Raw genomic sequence first — 9,537 nt, forward strand, 5'->3', positions numbered from 1 at the left:
TGAGAGAGAAGCCCTGGCAGGGCAAGACGTGCTGCAGGCTGCTCCTGCCCTGGTAGCTCAGTGCCAGGGTGTACACATGGGATGGGAAAGGACAAGGAGCCTGGGCCTGTGTCTTTGTCACAGCTTCAATTCCCTTCTAAATTTTGCCACTCCTGGTCCCATTCCCATGCCATGAGTAGTTTTCCTTCCCTGCAGCAAGCAGTCATGCAGTCAGGCTTTGTGCTTTAGTTTCTTAGGGTGGAAAGAAAAGAGCACGACATGGCAAGAATGAGCAGTTGAGCAGAGGGTGATGCCCCACATTTTCTGAAGGACAGGCAGCAGCATTAACAGTAATGCCAGAAGTAGAATCCCATCCTGAAAGGAGAGAGAAGATGAATTACATTCTGATATTAATGACAAAAATATCCATGATTTTACTAGACAAGATTGAAAATGTTTAAAAGGGCAATTTTCCCCCATGTTTTTATCTAGGTTTAATGTTAAACACAGAAGAAACCTCCTCTATTAGCAGATTTCTCCATAACCTTTCAATATATATTCCTATGGCTTTCCCTGAGGGAACTGAGCTTTGAATGGGGCAAATCCCAATATCAGGGTACTGGCTAGCACCAGCTCTGCTGGAGAGTGAAAATCTTTATTCCCAGAATCAAAGGGGATCTCATTACTTATCTACTATTTCTGTCTGTGTTGTTCTGTTGATAAGTCAAACCACCCAGTTTATCAGGCTGGTGGCCACATGGTCACATGGACATATCAGTCACTATTTTAAGACCTCCAGTACCCAGGGGTGAACTGAACACATTTACCAAGATTAATTGGTCTGACTGCTGTCAGTCTCTAACATGTTACAGGATTGCAAAAACGCAGAACACATATTTTTATGTAAACTAGCACTCTATACATATGTAAATATATATACACACACATTTATTCCCAGGCTCACTAGAGCTTCTCCCAGGTGGAAGCATACAAAGAGCAACACACAGAAATGTGGAGCAGCCTTGCACAGTTCCTGACTTGCACATCTGCAGCTCTAGGGAGAAAAGAGACTGAACTCTGAGCCTGTTTCTGACATGCAGCCTGTGACAGGAACATCTGGGCACTGAGGAGGAACCTCATAGCTCCCTAGAAAGTGAAGCTTCCAAGCTGCAAAGTCACTTTTAAAAATCCTGGCAGGGAAGGAACCAGAAATGCAGAAATACATAAAAGCAATGAATAGACACTATGAGATCCAGCTGCCATACAGAAATTGTTTGGTTCTGCAAGGCCCTTTTCTGTCAAGATACTCTCCAAAACAACTCTAGTTAGGACAGCTTGCTGTATTCTCAACAAAGTTATGCAGAACACTTTTAATCGGCTCCCTGATTACTTCAGTGTTTGTATGATTGAGCAAACCAAACAAAGCCACCCAAGACCTATGCTTCATCAATACAAAAATATCTGTCTTAAGCGTCTATTGTCCACTGCACCACACTGAGTAGTTTGCAATCTTTCATATTCTTATTCTAACAAAACCTTATAAGGGAAACATGTCTTTTAGTAATATATAGTGGTTAAGTAACATATCCAAGGTCACCCAGCTTCACAGCTGGCCAGGAGCATTTTGAGCATCCAAGTCAATGTTTTAATCAATGTGCAGTTTTTGCAAAAAAGCATATAGACTCCTAAGCTGTGCAAAATCATATTTAATCAAAATGCAATAATCTGCAAATGCCTCCAGTTGCTGTTCTCTGTCACCAGTAATGAAAGCAGGTAAAGCAGATGTAGATTCCAGCAACTAACTTTCCACAAAATCTGTTTTATAATAAATAAGAGCTGTCCAAAGGAAAATGAGACCTATCCATCTTCTAGGAGCTTCTGGAAGCTAAGCTTTTATGCTTATATTATGTGTTGTTGCAATGTTCCTTCCTATTCAAATTCATCCCTCTGCTGAGATCAACAGCACAATAATGGTCATTTTGAATGCTAACCCTTCATCTTTCCATTTTAGAAATAATCAGGAAGTCTAGGCCAGATGTACTGCGTTTGTCATTGTACTAAGGACATACTGAAGGAAAAGGTAAGATACTTTCCTCACAAACATGGTATTTCAAAGCTAGGAAATTTTAGGAAGAGGAGGCAATATCCAGCAATCATCAGCCACTTACTGGCTCATTCTACCCAGCCAGTCTTTTGGGGTGGTTTCCATTTCTAGGCAACAAAATCTGTATCCTGCTGCAGGGGGGCAATCATGGACACTCCAAATCTCTGTAGCTGCCTGGCACAGGCAGCATTCTCACTCATTGTGCTTGCATAATTCATTGCTGTAGTATTGTTATTGAGCACTGTTATAAATGGCAGAAACAGCCTCTGCTTTGCTGAGCTGCTCTGAGGCAAGAAGTTGTCTCCCCAGGCCAGCATGGAGCCATGTGTATAGCCAGATCCTCTGACTGCAGGATTCCCACTGTGACTTTGATCCTTTTGCTGGCAGTTCTATAATATCTTTTTTTTTTTTTTTTTTTTAATTAGGTCCTGCTTGGGGTCTGTGTTTGGCTCTAAGGCCTTTTGACTGATGGGTAGCCCTTCTAAGGGGTATTATTCAGGCACAGTGCTCTTCCTCCTTCATGGTGTGCACTTCTCAGTGTGGTGAGATGTGGTGCTAGGCTCAGTGCTAATGTGTGTACTCTCCTTGTGTAGTGGAGGTGGGAATATGGCACAAAAGGATTCTACAAAATTTTGCATTGTTCTGGTGAGGATAAACCCTATCATTCCCAAAGTAAGCTGTCCTGGTGGGTAACTATGTCAGTTAAAATACAGAAATTGGCTCACTGAAGAAAATGGTACCTTCAAGATGTATGGGATCATATAACTGGGAGCTTATAGACCTTGTATACCTTCTATCTAAAACATCCTAACCTTTTGTGTTCCTTCTGGCTGTGGATAGGTTGAGCCTTGATCTCTCATGAACAGCTTGTATCAACAGGGAGCCTAGCATGGAGTGCTAAGAGAAGTATTTATGTCACTTAGTGGCACTGTGTGTATGCTGCCCACGCTCTTTGAAGTTGCTGTGTTAGCTGCAGGATGTATCATGTCCTTTCCACTGCTTCTGAAACACTGGCAGACACCTGGATTCATAAGGATTACATTATTCATATTATTGTTGGATTTTTCCTAGTGGGATACCCAGTGTTCCCACTAATCCTGTCATTGGCCAAAAGCTGCAAATATAGGTTTTTTTCCCATGTTTTCCCATGGAGACACCAGGAAGAAATGGCTGCTGCCAATGCAGGACATGAACAAACTTTTCAGTCCTTGGTGCTGCTCCATCTCAGAACTTCCCACCCTTGGGGGCTCATGGATGGGGTCAAGCCCCTGAAGACCACACCTTCTTCAAAGAAAAGGTTGTATTTACATGTTTATGTTCCCCACAAATATTTCCATGTCACATTGCCTGCACATTAGTATCTCTGCCCACAGTGGGACTATAACTTCTATGCTGAAGAGCAGGAGTTTTTCTGTCAGTGATGAGCATGTCATACTGTGGGTTGGGACAGAATGTAACAGTGGAGGTGTGTAAAACTGCCATAGGCAGATTAGATTATTAGCACTTTGAAATGTACACCAAACCCAATTTCTAGACTGAGAAAACTGCATTTGATATTTCATATCCTTGGGTGGTCGTGACCTCTGCTGTGCATTTCATAACTTATAAGGCCTTACTGCTGCCCAAATGTTCCTTACAACTTTGGGAATTTGATGATAACTGTAAGCTCAGACTCCAGCTACAACTCAATCTTTCAAGCCACTGTTCACTGTGAATCCCATACAGCAAAGCGCATCTTCAGCTTCAAGGAGATGAGTAAGAATTAAGAGGATCTAGTATTACAATGTTTTACTTAAGTCAATGTGTGGTGTGCAAGAGCCAGTTTCCTGGTTTCCACTCCATCATGGATTTCTTATTAGTTTTAGAGGCTATTTAGAGGCTTATTTAGAGGCTTATTAGCCTCTTTTTTGGAGCTTCTTCCCACAAGTCGTTTATCTTGCCCGTTGTTAAGTCCACCTAACACAATCTAATATTTCAGGATATTTTAAGTTTAAAAATCCAAGTTGGAAATACATTTTGCTAAAATAAAGTAATACAATACTGTAAGACCCCCTTAATAACTGGGTATATCCCTTTCAACATATTTATTTCTACTTGTCAGCTGGAAAAGATAAAATACGGCAGGTTTTTCTGTTTGACACACAATAGGCTCTGAGTGACTTGTTGCATAAATTATATTTCATTTAAGTTCAACTTCGGAGTAAAGAAAGACTAAGTAACTATCTAAATGAAGAAAGAAATTTGCAGTCTTGTGGGAATACTATTCAATGAATAAAACCATTAATAGAGACACTTTAGTATGGTGCAGGGGCTGATTCACAAATCTGACCAGAAAGTGTCATGTATTTTTAATTAAAAAACACCAAACTTGGAATGCATCAGGGAAAAAAATCTCCTTTCAAAAAATAAAGTCTCAGATCCCACAGTCCAACCACAATAAATTAAGCCAACATCTTTAGAAATAGATCTGAGATTTTCATAAGGCTATGTTACTAATAGGTTGTTGAGGCAGGCTTTTTCTGAGAAATCTTTCATGAACCTGCTGCACAAGCCCTTTTCAAATAAGAAAGTCTACTTCCCTGAGGACATAGGCATTAGACAGCACTGCAAAACTGCACATTTTGCTCAGCATTATCCACAGCCCACCAACACATTCCTCCCCCCTTCATATTTGCCTGTCTAACACCCTTTCCAGGATGTCCATGCTGACACAGGGGGATAAGGGGAGGCAGGCAGAGGCAGGGTGCAGTGCATGCTCCAAATTTGCTGTTGTTTCCAGTAAAAATTCACTCAGTGTTTACTGTCAGGTAGTGTTGTGTATGTGAGGCTTTACCATGGAGAGTGGACAAGGCAGAGATTTAGTGCCATTTATCATAACTCATTGATGTCAATGGTGAGACTCTTTCTGACCTCAGTGGAGCCAAGATTTCAATGCAGACAGTCTAAGTCTGATCAGAGCACTTCTACATGAGACAATGCCTGAATTATCAGCAGAAACCAGCTATGAATCCTTCTTGAATAGATGAAAGAAATAGTGAAAATATTTGGACCAATGCCTAAAAGGCAAGGGTTTGGTCTTGCACTCTGCAGACCAGGAATTCATGAATTTCCACTCAATCCTGTGAAAATAATCATTGAGTGGCATTTGATAGATTATTTAACCTCCATCTAATAAAAGTTTTCACCAATAAAGTGGGAATTGTAGAATCTGAGCACATAATTTACAGCTCTGAGGACTGACAACAGGACTTGAACCAGGCCTGATGTTGGGGAAGGGCTACATGGGATTTCTTCAAGCTATATCTTTAGTCAGTACCATGCTGTTGAGATGCAAGTTTTGCAGATGATATATAAATACCTGTACATTTCAATTTGTAGAGAAGGCAACTCTGCATATACCCAATACCAGAACAGAATTCAGGCACCATTATGTTAGCATCACTACCTAATCTGGTTTTCATTTACCAGTTAATAAAAAGTCATGCTGGAAAGTTCCACTTTTGCTACCATTCCCCTTCAGACTCTTTTTGGTTCATTTTGCCAGAATAGTCGAAATGTTTGAGATTGTGTATGCAGAAAGGAATTGCAGCTGAGAAAATATTAAAAACACCTTGACAAGACCTGATTCATTATGAATTTTTTTTTTTTTTTGCCATAGAACTGCCAAAAATGATAATAAAAAAAAGACTAGAAGCTAAAGTTGTGGCTTTAAACACCTGTTTCAGTCTTTATTAACACACCAAGTACAGATTTTTGCAAGACAGTGGTCCATGGTCCACTGAAATGAAAGCTTTAAAGGGGTTCAGCTGAAGCCTTAAAGTATGTATTGTCCATGCTTTGCAATGGACACTTGGAGCTCAACATCAGACAGCACTCCTGTCTTCCCAGCTGGTTTTGTATATCCAAAAAGCCCTCCCCTTGATAGTTTAGGAATGACTGCAAATTCCTCAGTCATTTTCCCTGTCATTTGTTTCTTGGTCTGAAATAGGTATTTAATCTGGTATAAAATAGACAGACTCAGTTGCTCCCAGTTACTTACTAGTATAAATTCTCCATATCTCACTGAAGTCCAGGGCCTGTGTTTTCCTGCAATTACAACAGTGTGATTTTACTGATGTAAGTGGAGAGCTGTATCTGGATCATCAGCAGACCTGCAACTCTGGAAAAGGGTTTCTCACTGATCTAAATGAAATGCAGAGTCAGATTAACACCACTGACAACAACTAGGTTATACATGCATAATGACACCCCCGTCAGTCAGTCTGATCTACATCCTATACATAACAATACATCTCTGTCAATTATATATCAGTAATGTATTATTAAAATACTTTCTATAGTATATAAAGCAGGAATGAAAACAGTATGATGTGCAAGGTGATAAAACTTAAAGATTTTAATTAGCTGAATATTATCATGAATAGTCTTGATCCTAGAAAATTATGGAAAGATTCCTTCTTTTTCTCTCAGAGCTTTAAGCCCTCCATCTTACTCCTCTTTTGTCACCAGCAGTGAGTGAGTAGCCAGAAGTAGGTCAGGATTGCTAATATCCAAGAATACCATGTTTCTGTGGTTACCTTAGCGCTCCCTCCCTTTTCCTGCCCTCCCTGCCTCTCTGGAACCAAAGCACAGCCCCCATAGCATCACTCCACACCAGCGCTGCATCACCCACTCCAGAACTGCTGCTCCTGAGTCACACCCACGCTCCCGCACGGAGTGCGCACCACAGCTCCAGGCTCGCAGCCAAAGCTGCGATGCCTGTGGAAGGAGCTGGGAGCTGCAGGGTGCCGAGGCCAGGTGCCGCACCGTGTCTGCCAGCCTGGCTGCTCCCGGCCGCGCCGCGCCCGCAGCTTCCCCGGGCGCGGGGCGGGAGGCGGGGCAGGAGCTGCCCGGGATCGGGACCGGGATCCCCGGCCCGGCTGCGCCCGATGGGAGGTGGATGGGAATAGGCAGCCTGGTAAGCACAAGGACGCCCATCACCCCACAGCACCAGCCAGGGCCAGTCAGAGAAATGAACTGTGGTTCTTCTGTGTCACTGCAGCCCTGGTGCCCTCACGCGTGACCGACTGAAGGGGATGTTTATCTTCCAGGCATTCCAGATAGGATGACATAAAATAGACTGGGGCTGTGGACATGGAAACAGAGAGGCAAAGCTTAAGGCATAAACACAAAGCAAATCAAACTGTGGCAGCTGTGTACAAAATGGGCCAGCTCTGCGTTTGAAGGTGTGAGAAAGGAGCAATCAGGCTGTGCTCCAAAAAACAGGCTTGTGAGATGTGACAACTTTAGTCCTGATTCATCATGGGGTAAATTTGCCAGAAGTGGAGTTAGGCCGCAGGAACTTAAGGGCTCTGCATTTGTTCACATTTGGGCAGGCTTTGTAACAGGCTTATGTTTGACTGGGATGTTCTTTCCTAGTTCTTTGACAGGACTCATGGAGTGGTAGAAGTAAAACAAGCAGCCTGGCAACTGGGGCTCATTTTCAGCAGTCTTATGAAGTACTATATCTATTAAACTTTCTGGCTCTAAATTTGGGACAGATTTGCCCTTATTTGTTGTTGACACCAAGGTTCATGCCAACCTGCTCTCCTGTCAGATTATTCAGGGAGCACCCTCAGCAATGGGAGACACGCTGGATCAAGCAAACATGTTTGCAGGGTTTGGATCAGAGCTCCTGCTGGTGCATACCTGCACAGCAGCAGATGGTTTAGGACCATATGACTTGAAGCAACTGAATTACTGAATCCAGCCCTAATTGCAGACTTCATGCAATACTTGTTCAATCCAGAAGAGTCCAGACAGCATCTACTCTACACCAAGTGGTTCCCAGCACTATAGCAGCCACACTCTGACTGTACTTGTGTCAATTTAAACCATTTTAGGTACCTGCTGAGTGCCAGATTTGAGGAACATTCCACATTGACAGTTTAACAATTCTGTCAAATTTTCCCTCAACTCATATAACCTTCGTATCTGCCTTCCTGTTGTTGTCAGCTCAAAAGAATACCCTTGGAAGTTAGTCTTGATTGAAACTGAGGCTGTAAGCATTTTAAATTTTAATTACAGTTACTCACGACATGAATGGGTGAATCTCCAGGATTTGGGCTAACTGCTCTGCAAATGTATAGAGGTCCATCAGCTTTCTACCTGTGAACTGGTAACAAAGCATGTAATCAGAGAAAGTGGGTGGAATACAAAGCTTTTAGCTCTGGTGGGTACATAAGCTGCTCATGGAATTCTAGGCAACAAAACACCACCGAGTTATAACACAAACCATCAACTCTCACCCAATACCATCAGCAGCAAATCAGAAAGGTTATGTTTGACTGAACCTTTATGAAAGGAGTTTAATCGTCATCTGACAAACAGAGAGCTGAATTAGAATTTCATTCAGAAATAATTGCTTCTGTTAAAAAGAGAATTATTTTTAGTTTCTCTTTTAAATTTTTCTGGTCAGCTGCATCTTACAACGATTGTTTCTTATGATTTTCTCCACTAAATTAAAGCATTCTTTAGTACCTGGTATTTTCTCACTGTGAAGTTATACATGCCAAAATCAGAACACTTCTTAATTTTCTTTTTGATAAGCATAACGGATTAAGTATTCCACATTTTTTAATAGAAAGCATTATATGAAATGATAATCCAATTTTCTCAAAATCTTTTTGGAACTTTTTTTTCTACAACTTCATAATTTTTACAATATTCTTTTGAAAATGTGGACACCTGAGCATTATCCAGCAACCTACTTGAAGTATTGTCAGTACCATTTGCAAAGGAAAAATATGCATTTCTTGTTTTTCTCTCTACTCATCCAAGAATCACATTCAGACCTCCTTTTATATTAAGATCTGTTATCTAATGAATTTCCAAGCCAATTATTTATGGAGTTTTATGTATAAATTGTCCAGATACAGTGATTTAAATTGATAGCTAAATGACATACACCATTTGGCATCTCCAGCTCCTGTAAGCCCAGTAGTCAGTTCAAGGGCTCATTTTTCCATCCATATGCCCATAACACACAGAAATGCAATAGCACATGCCTGTCTGTCTGTCCTCTCTCAGGTCATCCAGTCCATTTTCTTCACCATACCCTAGAACATTCCATATCTCTGTTTTCCAAATCTGTACATACAATCTGTAGTGCTAATGCAGCTTTTCAGTTTGCATGGTTCTGGCATTACACACAGTCTCTGTGATTCAGCCAAGATTTCCAGAGAGGATGCTACAAGCTGCCCATGCACAGAGTGTGGGGTAATCCTCTGAGCCCAGGAAGGCAGGGTGAGCAGAGAAGGAGGCACCCTTCAGACAGAGAAATACTGTGAGGAAATTGGACTGAGGGCAAAAACGTGTAGCAGCAGCAGCAAAAATGGGCAGGGGACAGGCAGACTGGGAGGATTTGCTGTGCTGGTTGCCTTTTTGCTTAAACTTATCTTTTTTCTCCACCATCA

At 41.7% G+C, this 9,537-nt stretch overlaps 1 long non-coding RNA gene across 1 annotated transcript; it reads right to left on the bottom strand.

Annotated features, from left to right (window-relative positions):
• Positions 1-288: 288 nt before the first annotated feature.
• Positions 289-8,169, bottom strand: LOC144246383 (uncharacterized). Its single transcript, XR_013340092.1, has 3 exons — positions 8,158-8,169; positions 6,123-6,169; positions 289-354 (listed from the first exon to the last, which is right to left on the bottom strand). It is a non-coding gene; the product is annotated as an uncharacterized LOC144246383 (long non-coding RNA).
• Between the last annotated feature and the right edge of the window lie 1,368 nt (positions 8,170-9,537).

The sequence above is a fragment of the Lonchura striata genome, chromosome 6, assembly GCF_046129695.1.
Source record: "Lonchura striata isolate bLonStr1 chromosome 6, bLonStr1.mat, whole genome shotgun sequence".
Taxonomy (NCBI): Eukaryota; Metazoa; Chordata; class Aves; order Passeriformes; family Estrildidae; genus Lonchura; species Lonchura striata.